Below are 27768 nucleotides of genomic sequence, written 5' to 3' on the forward strand. Positions count from 1 at the left end.
TTCTTTTCTTTTTGTCTCAACTACTATCTGTTCCTGGGAAGCTTTTAAAATATTCATCTTTCCCCTTCTCTGTCAAACATCCTCAACTTCCTTAGCTCAAAGGAATTCATACAAATTGTGTGTTGTTTAGGACTTTTATGCTGATAGACTCTGGAAAATCCTCTGTTTTTACCCTCCCATTCTCACACACAGTAATAGTTTCAGGTTATTTTAAAGGCTATTTCTTCCCATACTTCAATTCAATTGTAGAAGCAACATAATCTTCAGTGTACAGAGAATTTCTTTGCGAACTTTAGGGAGCTTTTTAGGATGTTGGAAATTGGAGTTACTATATTCCATTTACTAAACAAAGAACTAGCCCCCTTAATTGATACTCAGTTTTGATCAGCTCAAGACCACAAAGCCACTCAGGTAGCCAGAGTCTGACAATATTCACCAAGTTTATAATTGATTTAGCCACAGATACCAGCCATGGGTCACTTGTGGCTTTCCTACCAAGTTCTCCAGGGGAGATGATTTATCAACAGTTCAGCCAGAGGACAGGGGACTGGGATAAAATTCAAAGTTTGAAAGTTAAATTCTTCAAAGTGTTTTAAAACATTTTGAGAGACTACTAGGGAACCTCTTGATGACTTGACATTTTTTTGCTTTTTTGCTAATAGCTTCACATTTTTATTATTTCATAATCTTTGTAGAAGCCTAGAAGAAAATCAATCATTTAGCTAGAACACTCATTTTCCTAATTAGTTAATGTTCCTGCTGGGAAATCAGAGACTTAGCTAAATAGCTCATCCCACTAATGAGGCAAGGAGGGAAAGTTACTTTAGGAAAATGTTCTCACTCACTTCCAACTTTTGCTAAAAATTCAAGCAGTTGTGAACATCTAAACTTTGCTTCACTTGAAAATGTATTTCAACGTGTTTTTAAATGAACTTTGAAAGTGTATAGTGTTCTTTCTATGAACCTAATATTTGGAAATCCATCAGCTGCGTTCTTGTTAAGATGATTGCCCTGTTTCTGAGAGAGATAACCTAAGATAGTTAAGGCCAATTTCATAGAAAAACACTAAACTTCAAGTCAATGAACCAGCAAGGAACATGTAAAGGTTACAGATGCCATTCATAATGAATGAAGTTATTTTAGACCTTTTGAACTCAGGGAGTTAATATTAGGATTTATAATCCCAATTTCTTACGGGGTCAGTCTTGTAGAAAATTTACACATAGATAACCCAGTTTTGTAACATCTGATTCAAAACTGAATGATCTGCCTAAGTACAATCTGCTGGTTATACAGAATAAGCTGGGCTCTCAGTCTGTTAAATTCTGAAAAGCACAAAAGAAGAAATTTACCATCCAGATCTTAGCTCAAAGCAAAAGGAGACAAGTTATCTAATAACCCCAAAAGATAAGAGAAACTGTCTCATCTCACACCCATTGTTCCTGTGGGTCACTTGAAATCCAAACCTAGTCAAATCCCCAAATCCCAACATCATGGATGGTGCTTATGGCTTACCAACTTCAACAAAGATAAATGGCCCCATTAATGTCAGGGCAGTTATGTTTGTCTGAAGAATACACATCTGTATTTTAAATTGCATTATCCGGTTTATCCATGGGATAAGAGTTGTTTACCTTCACAAATTCCAGGCTTCTGAGCTGAACTAAACAGGGCAAGTTTAAAGGCAGGAGCTCAGAGCAGTACAGAGCCTTTTTGACAGCTCTGATGTGGTTTGCCAAGTCAGAATTAGTAACATCCAGGCTTATCTCTCAGCTTCTGGGCTGAGTGCAGTCAACTCCCTGGTCTTTTCTGCTACCTGCAACCCCACGTGAAACTTCTGCAGAGTTGATAGTTACAAAGTGGATGGAATAATGCTGCAAAGTACTTGGTATTGGATTAGCATTCACAGATGTGGGTCCAAGGAATTGCTCAACCACCCATGAAGGCCAAAGAAGATCTGCCATGACATGGGTGCCCCACCTCACTAGGTCACTTTAGGCTGAAGTCCAGTTCATTCTGTACAGCCAAACCCAGGCTTTCCTCCCCTCCTCTTGTTTCCAGTTTGCTGTGCTTCTGTGAGATGTGTTTCTTCATCACCAGGAAGGGGAGAAAAGTAGACAGAATAAGAGGTGGAGAACACAGAACTAACAAATCAACAACCACCTTTTATTTCATTCCTTCTGGCTTGTGCTGGCTTGGAAATAATTTGTTGATCAGTGTTTGGAAAGTGCAACGGCAGCTTGCTGCCATCTGCTGTACTCCCTGTTGCTAGCAAGCATGGGACTGTGGCTTGCCACACTGGAGATGAAATGGGAAAGGAAGGAAGCAAGAGAATGGCAGCCTGCTCACCACCCAGGAAATCTCCCCAGTAATGTAGTTAAGGATTCCTGTCAAAAAAGAAACCACCTTTTCTATCATGATTGGATCACAGTGATTTTTTTTTTTTTTTTTTTTTAGGACTTAGAATATGTTTTTCTTTAAACTAACATGTGGTTACGTCCTCCATATTGTAACTATGGAAGGGGAAAAAATCGAGTTGTGAAAATGAAGTTCAATAGAATCAAGGCATCTACCCATTTGAAGTTCTTCTAGATAAACGTCAAACCCAAATAGAGGGTAAAGACTTACTGCTGTGTAAGACTCTAGGAGTAAAGATGGAAGATATACATCTAAAGATGATCAAGATTTCTGAAGAAGCCATGTCAGCATTCTCCTCCCCTTCCAATATCCCAAACTCTTTATTTTCTTTCATTATCAGACTCCTTAAGAAACCCTATTTCCTTTTGTTAAACTAATGTCCAGATGCCCACTATAATGTCTTCCAGTATCAACTCTAAAAAGAAACAAAATGAAATTCAAGTTTCTGATTTAGAAGTTGTTCTCCTTGGCTTATTCCAAAACACAGTCTGCTTTCATCTTGTCAAAACTCTGATCTCTCCCTTATTCCTTTCACTTCTTTTTTTCACTCTGCCTAGTGGTTTTTGAAACTCAATGGGAAGACTCATCTTGGTTTACTCTAGTTGTAGTTAATAGGAATGAATCTGAACTTAGGCATGAGTAGGTTGACTTCCTAACTTCAAACTTGTTTTTCCTTTTCCATTCATTCTTTGTTTTAATAATGATGACTTTGTTGGTGACAAAAAGAAAATCTTCATTTGCCCTCCTGAGTGTCAAGTTCCTCACTTCCTAGCTCCGTTTCAAAGAGGTTTCACAAGCATTATGCTTATAACATAAATCATATACATTCGATAACAGACTATTGTAAATTGAAGAGCAAACATGTAGTGCTAATATTTGGTCTTTGAAACATGGTAATTTATTGATTGTTTTTTATTGTTGGGTGAACATCCTCTGGTCACATAACCAAGACCTCATTGTATGCTTTTAAAAAAAATCATATCTTCAGACATTTTACTTAAGAGAGGAAGTTGTTCTCTTCATTCCAAATTTGCAGAGGATGGTGTAAAATCATTCCTTCACTGCATGTTGCTAACATATCTGTCCTACAAAATTTCATTTATTAGCTTTCAAATATCAGGAAAATGAAGGACAGGATACCAATAATTTGATGAGCAACTTATACTGTTGTGATGTAATGGACAGTGTTATGAAGTGGTAATCAGAAAATGAATGTGATTGGCAGGCTCCTGTGATATGTGCATCTGCTAAAAAGAAGGTTTGGGTATGTGCACTGAACTTATATCCAATGCATTTAATAATGCACATATTTAAAGACAATCTTTTGAAAGTTTTTATTGGCTATCTGCTTATTTTAAAACATTGTAAAAAGGTCTGATGGGAATAGAATATAAATAAAATCAAAATTATATTTACTTTCTTTATGGAAATTTTCTTTAGCAGTACCCTCTGGTAATATAAACAGTCTCATTCTTTCAAGCTCTCCTTGTATTCCATGTAGACTTTTTTTTGTGGATCCATAATATTTATTGAGCTATTTGTTTATTCATATCCCTCACAATTAGTTAATGAATTAACAGTTTCTGATCTCAAACTAGCTGGGCAGAAAAAATACCAGTGTGAATTGCAAGAGAGGATAGCCAAGAGTTACATTAAACTTGGTGCTGACAGAATGTGTCAATATTGGAACCCTAAAACCATTTCTATTGTATTTTCATCCTTTGTCTTTTATTGAATCTTTCAAGAGTAGTGTGGTCTGATGTCTTCATTTTGCGGAGAGGGGAAGAAAGTCAAATGAATAATTAATTCCTGAAGGCCAAATATTACTGCTGCATGGTCATTCTTTACAATGTTTAAAAAAACTTCTCCAAGATGAATAGAATCTTCTTCTATTTAAAATTAGCACCAAAGTTTCCTCATCCTCCAAAAAGTCCATGCACTAGTGGAATATTTTTAATGTTATATTTATTATTGCTTTGCCTTGATTTATCCTTCAGGCTTTTTTTTTTTAGAAGTATAAATTCATCTCATTACTAATGAAAAACTGAAGTATATATAGAATTAAATCAAAAACAATACAATTTGTTACTATGCCATTCTTTGTCATTTATGAAGCCATAAAACAAGAATAATAGTAACTTACTTTTATTGGGGACTTTCATCTTACCATGTGTATATACACACACACACACGTGACTTAGAAGAGTGTATATATATATATATTCCTTTTGACAACCGCTCCAATATATAAAAATGAAGAAGTTGAAGCACAGTTGGCTGATATCACAATCTAGTGAAAGTCAGAGAAGGACTCGAAACCAAACAAAATGGCTTTAGAATCCAAATAATTGATTCCGAGGACATCTTCTCCTTCAAGACAGATATGACCTTCACCATCAAAATGGAAAAGGTGGTATGTAAGCAAGAGCACAGTGCAAGGCAACGAGTCCTCAAGTTTAGACAAGGGAGAGGCCAGAGGAAAGCTTAGATAGATAATATTCATTAGGCTTCTAACTGTGGCCATGAACTGCCATCCCTAAAACTCTCTGGCTGATGGACCTGTCCCTTGACCACTCTGACTGGAAGCCCACTTTGTCTTCCTTGATCTCCTCTTCCATTTCATCATCCAGATGAGGAATATGTCACTAGATCCTGAGGGAAAGTCCTGGCATCAGTGGACTATTTTTACTATTTTACTTTACTATTCTCTGCCACAAGGAATCATGTTCACTGGTGAGAAGTTCCAGCACTTAGAAGCAAGTAAGAGGAGAATTAAGTATTTCCATTTCTCTCTGAATGTGTCTGTTTATGAGTTTCTCTACATTTGCTGTGCCATTTTTCAGAACTGTCAACAGATCACATTTATGGAGAAGTCTTCTTGGTGGGGGATGAATAAAAATTTATAGGATTTTGATTTAGTGTTCAATAAGTTTAGTATCAATACAAACGCATCCTAACACATCTAAGAGTTACTGTGTAATATAGTTGAAACCCTGGTAGCATATTTATCATGAAGTTGCTTTGGAATGTGTTCCTAAATCCTATCAGCATGGTCATTGTGATTTCTAATTTAAATTTGCTCATTAGAAAATTATAATTTCCATGAAAATTTTAAATACATTATTGAAATTATTAGCATGACATAACTTCACCTGTGTTTAAAAAAGAAGAGCCATACTATTGAAAAAAAGCATTATTTATTTGCTTACTCTTCAGCTCTTCTCTATCCATCTGCCCATGGAAAAGGGCCAGCAACAAGGTCAGGGGTAAAAGGATTAGGCTTGCAGAAGTTGTACTAAATGTATTCTAGGTTAATGAACTAAACCAGGAATTGAAATTGACAGGAAAAATCAAGGCATCTCAGCAGACAAGTTTGCTGACCAGACTCAATGTGGCACTTAGTCAAATAATCAGATTAATTTAACTTATACCCCTAATTTTCATTTTATATTAAAATAGCATTACGATGCAATGGAAGAGACAGGTAAGTCTTTCCCAACTCTGCTAAGAGACTATATGGTACTGAATACATTACTTACCCCAACTGTATTTTATTTCTCTTTCTGGCAACTAAGGGGATTTGTAGGAGATGATATCTGAGGATTCTACTAGTTCAAAGATTCTGTATCAAATCATGTGGAGAATTTAATAACATTCTTATAGTAAAACAATTGAGAAATTATAAGTGTTCTGCTAAAGACAAATAAATCAAGTAATGTGGGCATTCTGACTCATTTTCAATAACTGACAAGTCATCAAAGTCAGGGAGTGACGAGAGTACAATTTTGGGTCAAACAGACATGGGTTGAAGCCCGAATCTGCCACTGTCTGTGATGTTGGACAACTTACTTCAAATTCCTGAGCCTCAGAGTTCTCATCTACAAAACAGACTGAGCCCTTTATCCAACATTACTGCCGTGTATATTAAATAAGTGTTTGCACATTTAACCATTAACACAATTTCAAATATATGATGCCATTTTATCCCTATAAACTTTAAGGCAAATTGTTCTTTAAACACCAGAAAATTATGGAGAGTCAATGTCATTAAATTTTATTTCCATCGATTATAAAATATATCAAGATTTTTATCATCCATAGCTTTTGGTTGAACAAATCCATACCATCGGAATCAAGGATAATCTGCAGAGAACTAAAAATTGTTACATAAGGAATATCACAATAGTTTGATTCTAATTTGATTGTGATACTTTATTAGGAAAAAATGAAAGAAATAGAGATATTCTAATATCTGTGCAACAAATACTCAAGCACCCACCACCTATACTCTACACTGAATATATTAAGGTGTTTGCTTTATCACATTCCTGTCTATCCACTCTTTCTATTACCCTGATTGGTGTCTATTGGTGTGTTAAAGTAAGTTAACATCATTAAAATCTTGAGAATAAAAATGCAAATTAGAAATACATCTCCTGTTAGAATCAGACCAAAAGAAATGGCAAGTTTCCAAAACAATTTTTAAACATTAGATGTTCTATGTCTGGAAAAATTGGTGAACTATTTTTTGCTTCTTTGACAGCTACTATTTTTATTATAACTATCTTTAACAATGAAGAATGGTTAGAAATGACGAAATGAATTAGATTGAAAAATTAGAGTGTTTAGCTGTCACAGCAGAATGCACATATGTGCCCTATTTTTCTTACTTAGAAATAGAGATAATTAATTACATATTCTGTATTCTATAAAAATTATCTCCAAAATGTATTTTTGTATGAACTGAAAAATATCATATTCCAAATGACATATTTTGACACTTATGTAATTCAAATATGGGTGAAAATATCTTCTGGGGAAAGCCTTTTTCTGCCAAATTCAAGTCCAAAGGGATCTTTTTGTCCAATTATCCTATTATAACCATTTGAAATGAATACTGTTAATGAAAATTCCAATGGCCATTCTGTTGAAACATGTGGTTGACTATGGCACTCTCAGCTTTTTGGTTGATGATATCAAAAACTCAGCTTTGTAGCACCCTGCTACGTCCTTTAGGAGTCAAATATCTGAAGGCATTTTCATTTTAGTTGAAACTATGTGCACAGACATTTTCCATACAATATTTCTATGTAATCTCTGCCCATCTGTAAGTAAAATCTTCTGAGATCAGAGCTCTCTCTCCAGCTAGTCTTATTTTTATGGTCTCATTCTTTTCTCTCAACACAGTGCCATGGGGACCTGTGAGCTCTGTCATAGCAAAGAGCATCCTCATTCAGCATTTCCCCCACTTTAAGATCACCTTTGGTGGGGAATTAGTCTACTGTAGTAGAAAGAACACCAGATTTTGAATCAGTTATATTAAAAGGTTCGCTGTGTACTTGTACTGTGCCAGGTACTGCCTCAAGGACCTGGGGTTACAGTGAAATGAGACACAATCTTTTCCCCTGATGGAGCTAACTTTCATTCAAATGCAAAGAAAATAAGAGTGGAAACAATGGCTAAGATAATGCCTGCTGCTGACAGCGCAATAAATGATGTAAAGCAATAGAATTGAGGGAGTTTTCAAAATAGTAGTATATGCCTAAGTGGGGTAGCATTTGAATTTTCAGGGAATGATGAGAAAAATACAGCTGTAAGAACACCTGTGAGATGTACTTGTCAAGAAGTTGGGGAGGGATTAACTGTAGGCACACAGATCTCAGGGAGAGGATGACAGCTCCTCTGTTCACACAATGGAGAGGTTGGCCTTCGACAGGAAGGGGGACGCTTATTCCACTCTAACAGGGGCAAAGACAGGTGTGGATGCTGTCTCTGTTTTTTAAGAGTGGTGTAGTAGTAGTAAAGAATACTGGGTGAACCATGAGGTGCAGTCGCCATCTGATAGTATAGGAGTTGAGGACCGGAGATAGGAGAAGAGAGGGAAAGAGAAGGGACAAGGCTGTGTATAAAGATTGTATGACTTTGTTAAATGCCTATTTTACAATTGTGGTCTTAAGTTTGAGATGTAAGCTGTTGTCCTGATTGTACAACTCTTCTCAGACTATTTTTAGTTGCTCTTCTGAGGGCATGGAGTAAGTAAATGTTTGGGAATTCTAAGCAAGTGTGACTGTGGGAAGAAAGACCAACTGCAGCAAAGGGTGTTTGTGAAGGAGTGGTTGTTGTGCTGGGTGTCAGAGGTTAAGCTGGGTTAAGAAGAGAGGAAGGACATGTTCTGGGTGGTAATAGTAAAAATGTGGTAGAGAAAATCAGTCAGAGGGCGCCATGCGTGTAGAGACTTGATATGTGGTGAGAACTAGAGTAAGTTAGCTGAAATGAGTGGAAAGTGATATTTAGATATGAGGCATTTAGGATGGAGGATTTTCAGGTGGTAACAGGAATAATAATAACAATAAGAGTAACTGTCACTGAGTACCCACCTGTAGGCAATGTACTAGGAGGTTACACTCATGAACTCATTCAGACTCTATGACAGCTCTCCAAGTTAGGAACCATAGACAAGTCCATTTTATGGAAGAAATTAAGAATGAGGCATTAAACAATTTGTTCAAGTCACATAGATAAAATATGGATGGGTTACTTTATAAAATGATAAACAAATCTAAGATATGACGATGTGGGTGAAGGGTTAAGGTGGAGTGAAAGAAGAGATTATTGGGATGAAGGAAGAAGACATGGACCAAAAAACCAGGATGTAGAATAAATCATCAAACAAGAATTAAGAGAGGAATGGAAGTGGCAGAAAGAAGGGCAGCCAGGTTCTCATGTTTGTCAATACTGAGAACAATTAACCAGGAGGTTGACAAATCATAGCACCAACAGTGGTAATGAGTGGCGACTTCTGATCACCTGAGTTTCAAGGGACTTATGGGCTTTGAAGGACAAAAGATAAGTGGACAGGTGAAGTGGCACATGCCTATAGTGCCAGCTACTCCGGAGGCTGAGGCAGGAGAATTGAAGAATCACAAATTCGAGGCCATTCTTGACCCTTCAGCAAGACCTTGTCTAATAAATAAATAGATAGGTAGATAAATAGAACTGGGGATGTAGCTCAGTGGTAAAACACTCCTGGGTTCAATTCCCTTTATCTCCCCACTCCCACACACAATGAGTGTGGCAATGAGAAGCAAGGAAACCTGGTCCATCTCTAGGGCCTGAAGTATTAAGGGGTTTGGAAGCAGAGTTTTCTCTTGGAAAGTTCACAGAGGAAGCAGGAATCTCAGGGGGCAGCAAGGTTTTAGCTAGTGCAGGAAATGAAGGAAGTTTCAGAGAAGAGTTTGAGAATACTGGGGCATTCTGTAGGCACCAAGGAAAAACTGGGGAGGGTGGCCGATGGGGTCAGATTGGAGAAAGTATAGTTGCATGCAGATGGACTGATGGGATGTTCATGTAATGGTATATGATCTGAGGCGTGGACTTCTGATGGGTTAGAGGAAGAATGGAGATGGGATGTGGTGCAAATCGACTGAGTTGCTTAGGTGGAAACCAGGGGATGCGTCTTTTTATGGCTTGCATCCTGAGCATGAGTCTTACTTCTACCCTAGATCAATTGGTTGAGTTTCGGCAAGAAATTTAAATTCACTTTTTTCATTTATGATACTTACATTTCACAAGTGTAATTAGGATGAAAGATGATATGTATAAAGTGATCAGCACAGGTTAGGTATATGTTACGGTTTGGATATTACTTATCCCCCAAAATCTCTTGATAATGCAGGAATATTCAGAGGTAAAATGATTGCATTATGAGAGTTGTGACCTAAACAGTCCATTCTCGTCTGAACGGACTGATTGGGTAGGAACTGTAGGCAGGTGGGACATGACTGCAGGAGGTGGGTCACTGGGGATGTACCTGGTAAGATGCATCTTCTCTGTGGCACCCCCAAACCACCCTGTTTCTCTCTGCTTCCTGATCCTGCCATAAGCTTAGCAATTTCCCTTTCTGGGGCCCTTCTCCCATGATGTGCTGCTTTACCTTGGTCCCAGAGCAATGAAGCTGGCCAACTATGGATGTCCCGAATAAACTGTGAGCTCCAAATAAACTTTTTCTCCACTAAGTTTTTTTTTTTTTTTTTTTTTTTGGTCCTGGGGATTGAACTCAGGGCCACTCAACCACTGAGCCACATTCCCAGCTCTATTTTGTATTTTATTTAGAGACTGGGTCTCAATGAGTTGCTTAGAACCTCGCTATTGCTGAGGTTAGCTTTGAACTTATGATCTTACTGCCTTATATAAAACTTCACAGGGCAATTGGTTGAATCCATAGATGAGGGACCCACAGATATGGATGATCAACTACATGAAAGATTTTCAAACATAAATTATTGAGTATAAAAATGGTCAAATAGTCACTGATCATTGAAACTCAATGGTTTCTATGCAGCCGGGAGTGATGACAGAGTTGGGATTTTCTCCCAGTGGTACAAGTATCAGCTTATTTGACATATGCAGTAATGTATATGGCAGGCATAAAAAAATAGGAAAATACTTATATGTGCCAAAAAAGTAAGAAAAAATAAGTTAGTATAAAGAAGATGGAAATAAAAATCAAATAACCCAGAAAATAAGGAGAGGAAAAAATTGAGAAAAACCAGAATCCTGGGGAAAGTCATGGAAAAACAGAGCATTCATGGCAAAAGAAAAGAAGGAAGGAAATGTGTACTGCAGAAAGACAAGACCACAAAGCAGTCTGGCACAATGAGAGGAGAAAGCAAGTCTAAGAGAAATGCAATAAAACCGGTGAAAAATGGACTTATGAAAGAAAAACTATTGGAACAGATTAATTGGATAAGAATAGGAAAACCAGTGAGAGCCCTTCAGATCAAGGATTAGAGGTAAAAGTGTTTTAAAAATAGTTATTAACATAATAAACTGCCTTAAATGTGGAAATTAAAGATTAAAAACTTAGTCAAATGTTCTTTTGGAAAATTTTTTTAGAAAAAGAAATGATCTGGAGTCCCACTGAGGACATATCGGGATGAGTTACTAAGTTAGGCTTAGTATTACCACACACACTGTTACCATTTAATACTTGACTCTCTCAAGGTAAAAATCCCATCAGTTTTTAAATTTTAGCTTGATAATTGGAATGTATTTAGAGTTTTGTGAATTAGTTTAGACTAAGTTTGCTTGTTTTTATGTAACCTTGTTGCCAGTGGTTTCCAAAGTTCTTGACTGCCAAGAGGAGAGGTCAGCACATTTTCCTTGGCTTCACCTTGCCTGAGTTTATTCCTCCTCATAGACATAAATCTGGAATGGAGTCAAGCATGCCAGATATTTGCATCCCTTTGCTTTCTTCCTGCAATATTTAATTACTGAACTTAGTTCAATCACCCAATGAACTTACCGTAGCTGAGTTGTGCCCTTGGATGGCTGCTGCAAAGGCCAGTGATTTGATACTATTTTTTACCTGATGTCAGCAAGTACTGTGACTAATGTAGATTCTTAGGAATACATTCATTTCAGACCCTTTGTAGCTCTTTACCTAATTCCCACTCATCTTTCAAGTCTAAGGCTTTATATCAATTTATCCAGGAAGGTTTTTCTAAATCCCTGGGACTAAATTAGGACCACTGTTTTATGCTTATTAAACAAACTGCTTTCTTGTAATGCACCTCATTCTTTATTTTTAATACATTTTTTTTTGTATTGGGGATTGAACCCAGGGGTACTTAACCCCTGAATCACATCTCCAGCCCTTTTTATTTTATTTTTTAAATTTGGAGACAGGTCTTGCTAAGTTGCTTAGGACCTCTCTAAGTTGCTAAGGGTGGCTTTGAACTGGCTAAGACCTTATACTTATAATTACTTGCTCAGTGTAGAACTTCTCAGTCCATTTATAAGCCCAATTATAATATGCATAACAGATATTATATGGCTAACGTATCTGCCTAGAAGATGGTCAGTTCTTTTTTTTTTATTTTTTTTATTTTATTGTAAATGGTCAGTTCTTAATAACTTTTGTCTTATTGTGTGAATTAGTAAATGGATGAAAAAATATGTGAATAGATATGAAGAAAGATTTGATAGTGATATATACAGATTTATGTATATAAATGTATAATCATAATGTCTATATATGTATACATATACACTATTGTATGAGTGTTGTATATGTAAGCATTTATTTATATTAAATTCATAGATATGTATATATGTATTATGTACATTTTTAATGGATGTTAGATCTAAGCATATCTTATTTCAGCTCCTCATAATTGATTTCCTACTTTCTAAGTTTGGTATGACATCATGTCTGGTATGTTGTCTTCCAACCAGTACACTAAGGAAGAGAAGGCAGAACATTTAAATTCCAAAAACTCCTGAGGATCTTTCAGGTTGGTTCAAAGGATCAATTTACAAAAGACTTGGATAAAACCAGAATTTATCTGATGAAACTTCCTTGAACACAAGTGGAAAAAAAATTGACAGGATTGACAAGTGCTATTGTTATCACCCAAACCAGGCAATCAATTATATTTCCTGTAACTTAATTTTGGCAGATGCCAGAATTTTCAGTCACAAAACTAAAGCTCTGAATACCTAGTGGGGATTATCAACTGGCTCCCTCCCTGCCTTGTGGAATGACGTCCTTAGACCAGAATATAGAATCTTTGCCAGTATCCCTTGAATTCACCTCCCCCTTTTCAAATCAACCACATCAACACAATGTGTACTATTCCATTGCAGGGTCTTTGCAGGGGCTCTTTGTTCTTTGGAGAGAAAGTTGTGTTTGATTAGTGCATGTTTCATGCATGTGTTCAAATATCACACTGAAACCCATTAATATGTTCAATTAATACATGTTAATAAAAAAATGAATAAAAATAATAAAAAATAATTTTTAAAAAGGGTTCTTCATGCAATACCCTGATCTTCAGAGAAACTCATACTAATCTTTTAAGATCTACACTGAAGTAGGTACTGAAGAAAAGTCCACTCTGGGTGTTATGGTTTAGATGTCATAACACATAACACAAAAGCTCACATGTGAGACAATGCAATGTTTGGAGGAGAAATGATTGGGTTGTAGCCTTAACCCAATCAGTGAATGAATTCCTGATGGGATTAACTGAGTGGTAACTGGAGGAGGCAGGTGGGGTGTGCTGGAGGAAGTGGTTCATTGGGGGCGCGGCTATGGGGTATATATATTTTGTATCTGGAGTGTGGAGTCTCTCTCTCTGCTTCCTGATCATCATGTGAGCTGGTTACCTCTGCCACACTCTTCCATCATGATGTTCTGCCTCACCTCAAATCCTGAGGAATGGAGTTGGCCTCTGAAACTGTGACCCTCAAATAAACTTTTCTTCTTCTACAATTGTTCTGGTGGGACTTTTAGTCGCAGCAGCAAAAAACCTGGTTAGAACACTAGCATTATTAGAAAGGGGCAGTTTTAAATTGGTTTATGAAGCATGTGACACATTATCAGAGAAGACAAGGCACTTCAGATGAATTATCAATAAAGAATCAACAAGTACCATGAAGAAAGAGGGGAAAGATTATAGCAGGAAGGACAAAGTGAATGCTCAATTAAAAAGAATTCTAGTTTAGTAGCCCAGCTTTCTAACAAACATACAAACTGAAAATAAAACTAAAACTGCTCTGGCATGACAGACCTTAAATATGAATCCTTCTTGGCACTCTGAACGCTGCTTGGTAAAGTCTTGGGGAGCTTAGTGCTATAGCCGATGAATGTGGGATAACAAAAATCCATTCCTTGTTTCCTGAAAGATCAATGACAACTTTCCAGGAAGAAAATAATGAATAGTAACAACAATGAATCAGAACGTACATATGAATTTCTGGATTTAAATCTAAACCTTCAAATCACCACATAGCAATATCTGAGACCAGGTATATGATACCTACACAACATCCTTTCTCTCTCTGGACTATTGCGCAAAAATCTGGTTTCATGTCCTTTGTGGATCCTAAAACCTGAGTCAAGGCCAGTGCTGTGGAGTGAAAGTTTTTCGTCAAAGTCTGAGAGAGAGAATGACAGCCAACAGGGACGGGTGTAAGTTGTCACATATCTAGAGGCAAATTCAGGTCATCATCTATCTAGCAGCAGATTTCCCATCTCCAAGGCTAGAATGAATTGTGTTCACAGGATTAGAAAACCCACAGAGTGAAATCAATTAATGCAGTTTCCAGGGGGAAGAATCTGTCTGGGAGAGGGAACTGCTTCTTTATTTTTTTCAGGGTTTTGTTTGTTTTAAAATCTTTGAACAGTCATACAAAAAAACCCCATGTATCTTCACTTGATGGTGTCCTGAATAAAATTAAAAAAAGACAGAGATGATTTTATAAGGCAAAAGTCTCCATTCCGTTCCTTCCCAGACAGGCTTTCTAAAAACATTGATCATGAAGGCACCAGCCTTAGTTTGCTGAACTTCAGGATTTAAAATAAACAACTATCAGTCTCCTCTCTGTCTCCCTTTTTGTCCTTCCTACTGAGGAAATTTAAAGAGCACATTCTTTTCCACTAAACCAGAAGCAACAGAACACAGAAATTCTACTCACAGTTTTAAAATAAATTACTGGATACAAAACTAACAATAACAGTGCCTTTGCTCAGTCAACCAATCAAATGTTTTACACAATTAAAATGTAGGCACAGCCAAATCCCAGATTTAAAAGAAATAATATTTAGATGCTATTAGAATTTCCATTTCATGAAGTACATCCAATACATGCACTGTAATCTTCGGCAAATGAAGTTTTTCTCAGCAGCCTTTGATACTTATCTGTGTAGTCAGAATCTTAAGATTTTAATCCTCATTTCACTCTGAAGTCTTGCCTCCCACCTTTCTTTCTTTGTATCCTTCTTCTTCTTCTTCTTCTTTTTTTTTGGTACTGGGGATTGAACCCAGGGGTACTTAATCACTGAGCCATATCCCGGCCCTTTGTATTTTGAGACAGGGCCTTACTAGGTTGCTTAGGGCCTCCCTTGGATGCTGAGGCTGACTTTCCAACTTGTAATCTTCCTGCCTGAGCCTTCCAAGCAGCTGGGATTACAAATGTGAGTACCAGGCACCTGGCTTTTATTTGATTCTTAATCCGATTCATCAGCACTACACAATGGCTACCTCCTTGGTTTGCACCCAGCCTGGATGTCAAGATTCTTCATTTTCTATTCCCCATGACAGCTTCCCTCCTTCCCTCCAGAACCCTCACCTTCCTGTCCCCACACCAGTCCCTATTCACATAACCAGGACATACCGATTCTTGTTCATCCTCCCTGGACTACCAATTCTATGAGGCTCTTTTGTGCACTATCTTCACTCAGAAACCTTCCCTAAGAAAAAGAGTGCTTCCAATTGCTTCTTCTTACTTATCTTACAGTTGTAGTTCTATTTTTTGGCAGCGCTGAGGATCAAATTCAGGACCTCATGCATACGAGAAAACACTGCACCACTGAGCTAGAACCCCAGGTCCCTTGCAATTGTTTACTATCCTTTTCTCTTATAATTTACTCAACACTTATGAACACTTTTAGTCTCGTACAGTTATCTTAATAACTTATTAATTAAGAATTATTATTTTTCCTCCAATGTTAGGAATCAAACCCAGGGCCTCAAGCATGCTAGGCCAAGTTCTACCTATGAGCTACATTCCCAGCCCCTATTCTTACATGTTTGTCACCTTAATAAGATTTTAAGGATTTATGTTGATTTTAAAATAGCTTTATTTCCTAATTATATAGTGTACATTCTAAATATAAATTGCTTGATTAATTTTTTGTTCACTGGAGGTCTATAAACTTTTATATATCATGTTTCTAAGCTTTACTTCACAACAACATAAAACATTACAGACTGATTTTTCTTGTCTCCCTTTTTCTAACATTCACTAAACCAAGTTTCACTGAGATAAATCAGGGGGAGGGGAAGAATAGAAGTTCAGTGGATTAGACAAGGGGGAAAGAAGGAACAGGAATAGGAAAGACAATAGAATGAATCAGACATAACTTTCCTATCTTCATGTATGAATACACGACCAGTGTAATTCCACATCATGTTCAACCAAAAGAATGGGATCTGATTACAATACCTCCTTGTTATCTTCAGCAAATGAAATTTTTCTCAACAGCCTTTGATACATATCTGTGTAGTCAGGTTCTCAAGATTTTAATCCTCATTTCACTCTGAAGTCTTGCCTCCCATCTTTCTTTCTTTGTATCCTTCTTCTTTTTTTTTTTTTTTTCTTTCCTTTTTGGTACTGGGGATTATAGTCCATGTGTGCATAATATGTTAAATCATAGTCTACTGTCACGTGCATCTAGAAAGAACAAATAATATAAAAAAGATAAATCAGTAGAAAAATGAGCAAAACAATGCAAAATAGGAATATTGAAAAGGAGATGAACTCTCATGTTTGATGTCCCAGGACAATTTAATTCATACCTGTTGAGATATAACAACAAATCTTAGTCACTGGGCCATCTCCCATGCTCTCATCCTCTGGAGCACAGTCCATCCTCCAATAGCTCTAAAGTAGTTTCTATGGTTATTTACTCTCACTCTACTCTCTCCTGCTGCCATGTTCCTCTCTTCTACGGCCTGTCCTTCTCTGTCATGACCCCCTGGATCTGTAGATTTATGCTGCCCCTGGTGCTCTTTGCTTCTTGTTCTGGGCCTCTATATCCCACAATCTCTGCTTCCTCCCAGACAAAAGGCAGATACAAGGACCTTTGAGGGACTGTTTTCATTGCAGGAATGAGAGAAAATCAGTGAGTTAAACACGGCCAACATTGCTAATTTTGTTCAAGGAGAAACTACTGAATCTAGATTTTTAAAAATATTTCTGGGTAACTTAGATGTCAAATAATTGTGCCAACGTCAACTTAACTCTAGCTGGGAGGCACAACATGATTTTGCATACAGAAAGATCTCATTTAGAAGCAAGTGTCACTGCCCTTCAAACCCTCCTAGTTTGTCTAACCATTCACAGTCCACAAATTCATTCATGTGTCAGTATCATCTGGAAGTCTTCATGATTTTCCCATCCTCCCTACTAGTTTGTTAGTTCTTCTGAAGAATTAAAGGAAGGTACAATATCTTCTCTAGAAAAATTCTCACTCACATGCTCTTTCTGGATCTCCAACCCACAATGGACCTCTCTATGAGCTGCTGTTTAACCATATCTCTCCCCTTGTACCTTGTCTTATTGTATTTTTCCAGCTTCCAGTTTCTGCATCCAAACCTTTTCCAGGAAACTTTCAGATCAAATAAAATGATCACTTACTTTCATATAATCTCATCCTCTGTCAATAAGTGCTAGCTTTTCAACAGTTTTTATTCCTTAAGATGTTCAATTGCTTAGATAAAATGTAATCACAACACTTACTATTTTGGCTTAGTGTTCCATTCATGAGTTTTTTGGGGAGCTCATCTGTTTCAGTGTTAGTTCCTTGTCTTAGGTTAGGGACAGCTCCATAGCAGGAAATGATACAGTAACAGATCTTGAGAAACTGATTATTAAGGCCATACATAGGGTACTTTTATATGAGTATCTATTACCTTAGTATCTATTGAATGGGACTAGGCTCATTTTTATTTGCACTGTATAGTATTTTAAGAAATCATCCTGGACAGATGTAGACTCAATTCTCCTTTGAGTAAAAAGAGGATGATATGATCAGAATAATGATAGACTTTATTAAAGTTTTGTTTTTATTAAAGTGAAACTACAAACAACAGTAACCAAAATATAGCCATGGATCTTACCTCTCAGAATATGGGAAGCATCTTTCCAGAGGGCGAAAAAAAGAAAAATCCTTTTAAGGGACTAGTGCTGTGTGTTCTCTGAGCACATTGTTTTCTTATGACAGAAGCAAGCCTGACAGAGCCCTAGGCCTTTATATTGTTTTGTATCCTCATTGTCTAAAGCAAAAGACTGAAGGGAAAATGAAGAGAATGACAGGGGCCGGGTGCTCTCAGAGTCCTCTGCTTTCTGTCTTCAAGGCTAGCAGTGAAATAGCTTTCCCCAACTCCTTTGTAAACAAAGTTATTTACTTCTTCTTCACCTTTCAACATGTGAACTTTCTTCCAAGTTTTCCTCTGCCTCCTCCCTGCTATCTTACTCACTCCTCTCTCTGAAGCTGACTATAAAAAAAGATTTTGCATCTCAGTTTTGGGCTGGAGTTACATCAATTCCAAGCACAGCAGGCAGGCTCCAAGCCTGTCTGTGTCCAAAGGGAGGTTGTCAGAAGTAAGGCTGTCTCTGAGTAGGAGACAGTGCACAAGAGGAAGCCACATATTTCAGACCCGGAGAGGGAAGACAGTTGGCTCCACAAAGACGGTGACAAGATTCCACAGCCTTCTAAACAACACCCAGCTGGAGCCGGGTAGAGATTGCACCCTGCTGCTTGGAGATGACACTTTGCACATTCTGGCTGGACTTTGGTTCTCCTGTTCTGTAGACAGTGAAGCCAATGATTAATGGTGGGACCCAGGGATTTGAAAGTTGTGCAAGTGCTCTTCTGTCTCCAGGGAAACTGGTGCCAATTCAATTAAATCCATCATGCGATATTGAGCCTCTATTAGACGCATGTAACTGAGCTCGGTATTTGGGAAAGGAAAGAAGCAAATGACATCATCTGACTTTCAGGGTTGCTGTTCAGATTAGAGATCATACATTAAATTCCATGATATGCAACATACACTTCATAAAAGAAGTTTTAAGAATCTGAATGGCATACATGTCAAAGAGTGAACAAACTCCCTAGGTGTAGGTGAAAATATCCTCATGTATTCTATAAAATATGTAGGTAGGAAAAAGGATAAAAAGGTATAAAATAAATTTCTCTTGAAAACATGGAGGGTTTTAATGGTATGTACCTTTTAAAAAATCATTCCAGATAACCCAATGGGCCGATAACAGGCAAGTAGAGAAGCAGAGATGAAAGCGTTGCTTGCAGCTAATTGGAATAATTGGAATCGTAGACTTTGGAGTTAAGTAGAATTGGCTTCCAGATTATGTCCAATTACTTCACCTCCCTGGGGCTCAGTTTCTTTATCTGTGAAAGAAATAGTATCTTAAAATGCTGTAGTAACAATCAAATGAAATAAAGGTTGCCAGAGTAGCATACTGTGGTTATTCTGGCAGTAACAATTCAGGGGTGAGCCAGAGGGGAGAGCAGGAGGCCAGTTAAGATGCACTAAATATGGAAATAGAGGCTTATGTTCAAGATCTCACTATGTCACCTGTCTATTGGGTGATGTTTACCAATTCATGTCACCTCTCTGGGAATCAATTTCCCTTTTTGCAAAATATAGGATTAGATCACATGATAGCATCTTTTTAAGCTTCAACAATCTGTGATTCTTCACATTGATGTCACCATCCCTGGAATTTGCTTCTAGCTAGGTGTAGATGTATTTACTGGAAAAATCACTGGAAAGCTTAAGAAATTGCAAAACTCCATTCATTCCTTGATTCTCATGAGGGTTTATCCTATTTTCCAGATTAGGAAAGACTAAGACTACAGCCTTTCCTAATCTCCTCACATTCTGTTGTGTGACAAGGCAAGTATTATTACTATTTTATTCTGCATGTTATTAAGTAGTTGCCAAATTCAACTTGGCATTAAAAATAAACAAGGAAAGAAAAAAGAGCTTCAGAAACGCACATTGCTTTGGGATGTAAGACGTTTATGCAAATGTAAAGCATTAATACATTGAAAAACTTAAAACACTTCATTCCTGGGTGAGAAAGAAGCTTATTTTTAGATGCTCAATTCACTGTTTACTTAATAAGAATTAATAGCTGTGAGATAGGTTCATTAATCCTTCCCTTTCTGTGTAACAGTACGAAACTAGGTGCCAACTTTGAAACAGTTTTCTCCAGATTTTGGTAGGAAACAAGGATAGAATTAGCTTTTCCATCACCTTGTTGTGGGGAGATGACTTCTGTTTAAAAGCCCCAAGGTAAAACTAATTATGGAGGATAAGGACCCCAAGATCTGTGGTCCTACCAGTTACCATGATAACCACATACAGTTTTCTCTTCCTCCCAATCAACTCTGAAAATTTTATGCTGCCAAATTAACCCCCAGACACATTGGAACAGCTTGCTTTCCCAAAGGTAGATGAATACAAAATCCACAAATCTGAAGGAAAGCAAAGTTTTTCCCCTGGGTACATAGGAAGAATGAAGAAAAAATTAAATTGAGAAAAAACAGGAAATTTTGTACACCCTCTGAGACCCTTCCCCAGAAGATTGAAGCTCATCATTAACTCCTGCAGCTGGACACAGTGTGTGTATGTTGAGGAAGGATGGGGGAAAATGTGCATAAACTCTGGAAATTGGGTTTGGATTTAAATAATTACAAAATAAAATTGTACCTCACAGGAATTCATAATAATGAATTGGTGCTCCCACATAGATAATTTTTAAAAATAACGTTCATTAATACATATAACTGCTTTAAAATTAATGTATATTCACTATGGAAAGTTTGGGTAAAATCGAAAAGAAAAAAAAAAAAAGACACTGGGTAATCCCACTCTTCAAAATAACATTTCACTGGTGAACTTCTGGTATGGTATATGCATATATTTCAGATTACAGTTAGATAATTCACAAAATGTATACCTTTAATATACATTGAAATTTACATTATGATTTTTATCTATTTGGTATTCTACCATAACAAATGTATTAAGAAATTATGAATATTTACCCGAACACCAAATATTCTACCATAAGATGGTCATCTTTTTCCATAAATGCAACCACAATAAATACTTTTGTATTTTCAAGTCACAAGATATGTCACAACTACCCAACTGTGCTATTGTTAGGATAAAACAACCAAAGAAAATAAATGGGTTGCATGAGTTATTTCATTTCAATAGAATATTATCTATGAAAACAGGCAGCAGTAGGCTGGATTTGATCCCTTTACTAGGATATTATTTTATTTTTTAATGTATTTTTTTATTGTAAACAAATGGGATACATGTTGTTTCTCTGTTTGTACATGGCGTAAAGGCATACCATTTGTGTAATCATACATTTACATAGGGTGATGTTGTTTGATTCATTCTGTTATTTTTTCCCTTCCCCCCACCCCTCCCACCCCTCTTCTACCTCTATACAGCCCTTCCTTCCTCCATACTTGCCCCCCTCCCTAACCCTAACTCTAACCCTAACACTAACCCTTCCCCCCCCCCATTATGTGTCATCATCCACTTATTAGCAATATCATTCGTCCTTTGGCTTTTTGAGATTGGCTTATCTCACTTAGCATGATATTCTCCAATTTCATCCATTTACCTGCAAATGCCATAATTTTATCATTCTTTATGGCTGAGTAATATTCCATTGTGTATATATACCACAGTTTCTTTATCCATTCATCAATTGAAGGACATCTAGGTTGGTTCCACAGTCTGGCTATTGTGAATTGAGCGGCTATGAACATTGATGTGGCTGTATCTCTGTAGTATGCTGATTTTAAGTCCTTTGGGTATAGGCCAAGGAGTGGGACAGCTGGGTCAAATGGTGGTTACATTCCAAGTTTTCCAAGGAATCTCCACACTGCTTTCCAGAGTGGCTGCACTAATTTGCAGCCCCACCAGCAATGTATGAGTGTACCTTTCTCCCCACATCCTCGCCAACACCTGTTGTTGCTTGTATTCTTGATAATCGCCATTCTAATTGGGGTGAGATGGAATCTTAGGGTGGTTTTGATTTGCATTTCTCTTATTACTAGAGATGTTGAACATTTTTCCATATGTTTGTTGATTGCTTGTAGATCTTCTTCTGTGAAGTGTCTATTCATTACCTTAGCCCATTTGTCGACTGGATATTGAATTCTTGGAGTAGAGTTTTTGAGTTCTTATAGATTCTGGAGTTAGTGCTCTATCTGAAGTATGATTGGCAAAGATATTCTCCCACTCTGTAGGCTCTTTCTTCACATTGCTGATAGTTTCCTTTGCTGAGAGAAAGCTTTTAGTTTGAATCTATCCCAGTTATTGATTCTTGCTTTATTTCTTGTGCTATGGGAGTCCTGTTAAGAAAGTCTGGTCTGAAGTCAACATGTTGAAGATCTGGACCTACTTTTTCTTCTATAATCTGCAGGGTCTCTGATCTGATTCCAAGGTCCTTAATCCATTTTGAGTTTAGTTTCGTGCATGGTTCATTCTGTTGCATATGGTTTTCCAGTTTTCCCAGCACCATTTGTTGAAGAGGCTATCTTTTCTCCATTGCATATTTTTGGCCCCTTTATCTAGTATGAGAAAATTGTATTTATTTGGGTTCATGTCTGTGTCCTCTATTCTGTACCATTGATCTACTTTTCTATTTGGTACCAATACCATGCCGTTTTTGTACTATTGCTTTGTAGTAGAGTTGAAGATCTGGTAATTGCAGTACCCCCTGTTTCACTCTTCCTGCTAAGGATTGCTTTAGCTATTCTGGGTTTCTTATTCTTCCAGATGAATTTCATAATTGCTTGCTCTAGTTCTGTAAGGTACGTCATGGGATTTTAATGGGAATTGCATTGAATTGGTATAGCACTTTAGGTAGTATGGCCATTTTGACAATATTATTCTTCCTATCCAAGAACATGGAAGAATCTTTCCATCTTCTAAGGTGTTCTTTAATTTCTTTCTTTAGTGTTCTGTAGTTCTCATTGTAGAGGTCTTTCACCTCTTTTGTGAGATTGATTCCCAAGTATTTTATTTTTTTCGAGGTTATTGTGAATGGGGTAGTTTTCCTAATTTCTCTTTCTGAAGATTCATCATGTATGTATAAAAATGTGTTGGATTTATGAGCATTGATCTTGTAACCTGCTACTTTACTGAATTCACTTATGAGTTCTAAGAGTTTTCTGGTGGAATTTCCAGGTTCCTCTAAATATATAATCATGTCATCAGCGAACAGGGATAATTTGAGTTCTTCTTTTCCAATTCGTATCCCTTTAATTTCTTTGGTTTGTCTAATTGCTCTGGCTAGAGTCTCAAGAACGATGTTGAATAGAAGTGGTGAAAGAGGGCATCCCTGCCTTGTTCCAGTTTTTAGGGGGAATGCTTTCAGTTTTTCATCATTTAGAATGATATTGGCCATGGGCTTAGCGTAGATGGCCTTCACAATATTGAGGAATGTTCCCACTACCCCAATTTTTTTTAGTGTTTTGAGCATGAAGGGATGTTGTATTTTATCAAATGCTTTTTCTGCATCTATTGAAATAATCATGTGATTCTTAACTTTTAGTCTGTTGATATGGTGAATGACACTTATTGATTTTTGGATGTTGAACCAACCTTGCATCCCTGGGATGAAACCCACTTGATTGTGGTGCACTATCTTTTTAATATGTTTTTGTATGCGATTTGCTAAAATTTTGTTGAGAATTTTTGCGTTGATGTTCATTAAGGATATATGGTCTGAAATTTTCTTTCTTCGATGTGTCTCTGTCTGGTTTAGGTATCAGTGTGATATTGGCTTCATAGAATGAGTTTGGGAGGGTTCCTCCTCTTCTATTTTATGGAATACTTTGAGAAGTATTGGAATGAGCTCTTCTTTAAAGGTTTTGTAGAACTCAGCTGAGAACCCATCTGGTCCCGGACTTTTCTTTGTTGGTAGGCTTTTGATGACTTCTTCTATTTCAGTACTTGAAATTGGTCTATTTAAATTGTGTACGTCCTCCTCCTTCAGTTTAGGCAATTCATATGTCTCTAGAACCTGTGATGTCTTTGAAATTTTCTATTTGTTGGAGTATAGATTTTCAAAATAACTTCTAATTATGTTTGTATTTCAATCCTGTCTGTTGTGATATTTCCTTGTTCATTCCGAATTTTAGTGATTTGGTTTTTCTCTCGTCTTCTCTTTGTAGTGTGGCTAAAGGTTTATCAATTTTGTTTATTTTTTCGAAGAACCAACTATGTATTTTGTCAATTTTTTGTATTGTTTCTTTTGTTTCAATTTCATTGATTTTCAGCTCTGAGTTTAACTATTTCCTGTCTTCTACTATTTTTGGTGCTGGTCTGTTCTTCTTTTTCTAGGGCTTTGAGCTGTAGTGTTAGGTTGTTATTTGTTGAGTTTTACTTCTTTTATTAAATGCGCTCCATGAATAAATTCCCTCTAAGTACTGCTTTCATAGTGTCCCAGAGATTTGATATGATGTTTCTTTGTTCTCATTTACCTCTAAGAATTTTTTAATTTCCTTCCTAATATCTTCTGTTATCCATTCATCATATAATAGCATATTGTTTAATCTCCAGATGTTGGAATAGTTTCTGTGCTTTACTCTTTCATTTATTTCTAACTTCAATCCATTATGATCTGATAGAATACATGCTAGTGTCTCTATCTTCTTGTATTTGCTAACATTAGCTTTGTGGCATAATATATGGTCTATTTTAGAGAAGGATCCATGTGCTGCTGAGAAGAAAGTGTATTCGCTCTTGGTTGGATGGTATATTCTAAAAATGTCTGTTAAGTCTAAATTATTGATTGTGTTATTGAGACCTATGGTTTCTTTGTTTAATTTTTGTCTGGAAGATCTGTCCAGTGGTGAGAGAGGTGTGTTAAAATCACCTAGTCTTATTGTGTTATGGTCTATTTGGTTTCTGAAATTGAGAAGGATTTGTTTGACATACATGGATGAGCCACTGTTTGGGGCATAGATGTTCATGATTGTTATATCTTGCTGATTTATGCTTCCCTTAAGCAGTATGAAATATCCTTCTTTATCCTTTCTGACTAACTTTGGCTTGAAGTCCACATTATCGGAAATGAGGATGGATACTCCAGCTTTTTTGCTGAGTCCATGTGCATGGTATATTTTTCCCCATCCTTTCACCTTTAGTCTATGGGTATCTTTTTCTATGAGGTGAGTCTCTTGTAGGCAACATATTGTTGGATCCTTCTTTTTAATCCAATCTGCCAGTCTATGTCTTTTGATTGAAGAATTCAGGCCATTAACATTCAGGGTTATTATTGAGATATGATTTGGTTTCCCGGTCATATGGTTCATTTTTAAAATTTTATTTATTTATTTGTGTGACACTACTGGTTCCTCCTTTATTTGACAATTCCTTTAGGATAATTCCTCCCTTTGCTGATTTGCTTCTTTGTTTTTCATCTCTTCCTCATGGAATATTTTGCTGAGAATGTTCTTAATGCTGGCTTTCTTTTTGTAAATTCTTTTAGCTTTTGTTTATCATGGAAGGATTTTATTTCATCGTCAAATTTGAAGGTAAGTTTTGCTGGGTATAAGATTCTTGGTTGGCATCCATTTTCTTTCAGGCCTTGAAAAATGTTGTTCCAGGCCCTTCTAGCTTTTAGGGTCTGGATTGAAAAATCTGCTGATATCCGTATTGGTTTCCCCCTGAATGTAATTTGGTTCTTTTCTCTCACAGCCTTTAAAATTCTGTCTTTATTTTGTATGTTAGGTATTTTCATTATAATGTGCCTTGGTGTGGGTCTGTTGTAATTTTGTGTATTTGGACTCCTATAAGCCTCTTGAACTTGATTTTCCATTTCATTCTTCAGATTTGGGAAATTTTCTGATATTATTTCATTGAATAAATTGTTCATTCCTTTGGCTTGTTTCTCTAGGCCTTCCTCAATCCCAATAATTCTTAATTTGGCCTTTTCATGATATCCCATAGTTCTTGTAGATTCTGTTTTGATTTCTTACCATCTTCTCTGTTTGTTCAACTTTGTTTTCAAGGTTAAATATTTTGTCTTCAATGTCTGAGGTTCTGTCTTCCAGGTGTTCTATCCTCTGGATATGCTTTCTATGGAGTTCTTAATTTGGTTTATTGTTTCCTTCGTGTCAAGGATTTCTGTTTGGTTTTTTTTCAAGATCTCTAACTCTTTATTGAAATGATCTTTTGCGTCCTGTATTTGCTCTTTTAACTCTCGATTGGTGCAATCATTCAATGCCTGCATTTGCTCTTTCATCTCATCATTCAGTGCGTGCATTTGCTCTTCATCTCATTGTTTGCTTCTCTGATCATTTTAATTATGTACATTCTGAACTCCTTTTCTGTCATTTCTTCTGCCATGCTGTCTTGGGTTTTATTGATGTAACATCTAGATTTGTTTGCGGCATTTTCTTTCCTTGTTTTCTCATATTGTCCAGGTATCAGTGGACTCCTGAGATGTTGCAGATTTCCTCTATTGACTTACAATGTCCCTGAAGATTTCTATATATATCCCCCCTTAGCCTTCAGTAGGCTGAAGTCTTGGAGGAAGTTGATAATGCGGTGCTCCACAAGGAAGCTGCCTCTCTAGGAGTGGTGGCCTCCAGGTGGGGTATATTCCCTGCTAGTGGGCAGAGGTGCCTCCACTTGTTGACCAATGGTCATCCAAAGGGGAACTAGGCTGCAGGCTGAGGCGAGGCCTGTTTGGGCCTGTGTCTCTGGTTTTACCGTCCTTTTGGGGAAACCTCACCTGGCAGGGAAGACTCACGTGGTGGGGAGGTCTCGCTGGTCAGTTCCCCTCCTAGAGGTTCCCCTCAATTTACAGCTACCGCCTGGGCTGGGCTGCCTTCCTCTGCAAAGTTCCCAGGGGCCGGGCCCTACCTCCTGGGCCTGGGAGCCTCATCCTTCGAAGATGAATCTCCTTAGGCTGCCCCTCCTCAGAGAATCTGCCCACAGTCCTGGAACCTTCGCTCCGCCCCTAAGCGTGTCTCTGTGTGGCTCTTCCACCCAGAAGCCTCCTAGATCCTGGGACCCTGCTCTGCACCTAATCGCCTGGCTTTGCGGCCCCTCCTCTGAGCAGCCACCTGGGGCCCCGTACAATTGCTCTGAGTCCCAGAGACCCACTGCACACCGCTTCCTCCAGACAGCCGCCCAGTATTCCGGTGCGGTCACTAGGAGTCCAAGCAACTCACTGTGTGACTCCTCCTCCCACCAACCACCCGTAGCCCTGGGCAATCACTCCGAGTCGAAGTGACCCGCCCTGTTCCTCCTCCTCCTCCAGGTACCCCCCCCCCCGGGTGTTCAGGAGCGGTCGCTCTGAGTGGCTCTGAATCCACATGACCCACTGCACGCCTCCTCTGGGCAGCCGCCCTGGTGCGGCCACTCGAGACCAAGCGACCCACTGCACTCCTCCTCCAGGCAGCCCCCCTGTGTTCAGGAGCGGTCGCTTTAAGTCCAAACAACTCACCAATTGCCTCCTCCTCTGAGCAGCCGCCTGGAGCTCTAATGCAGTCACTGCGAGTCCAAACGACCCGCCGCCCTCCTCCCCCTCCTCCTCCTACTCTTCAGGACAGGCCCCGGTGTTCAGACGTGGTCTGAGTCCAAACAGCTCGCCATGCAGCTCCTCCTCTGGCAACCACCTGTAGCTCTGGTGCAGTCACTTCTAATCCAAGCGGCCGCGCTACTCCTCCTCCTCCTCAGGGCAGGCCCCGGTGTTCAGAAGCAGTCGCTG

General features: G+C 37.9%; 1 pseudogene across 1 annotated transcript in view; it reads right to left on the minus strand.

Annotated features, from left to right (window-relative positions):
* LOC306641210 (dnaJ homolog subfamily C member 8-like) overlaps nucleotides 1–21197 on the minus strand; it is a 46603-nt pseudogene extending 25406 nt beyond the window's left edge. Inside the window, exons 1-2 of the transcript XR_013766839.1 lie at nucleotides 18105–21197; nucleotides 16429–16656 (exon numbers count right to left, since the gene is read on the minus strand). The product of XR_013766839.1 is annotated as a dnaJ homolog subfamily C member 8-like (transcript). The remainder of the gene's footprint in view (nucleotides 1–16428; nucleotides 16657–18104) is intronic.
* Nucleotides 21198–27768: the final 6571 nt, after the last annotated feature.

Source organism: Sciurus vulgaris (genome assembly GCF_902686455.1).
Source record: "Sciurus vulgaris genome assembly, chromosome: 12".
NCBI classification, from domain to species: Eukaryota; Metazoa; Chordata; class Mammalia; order Rodentia; family Sciuridae; genus Sciurus; species Sciurus vulgaris.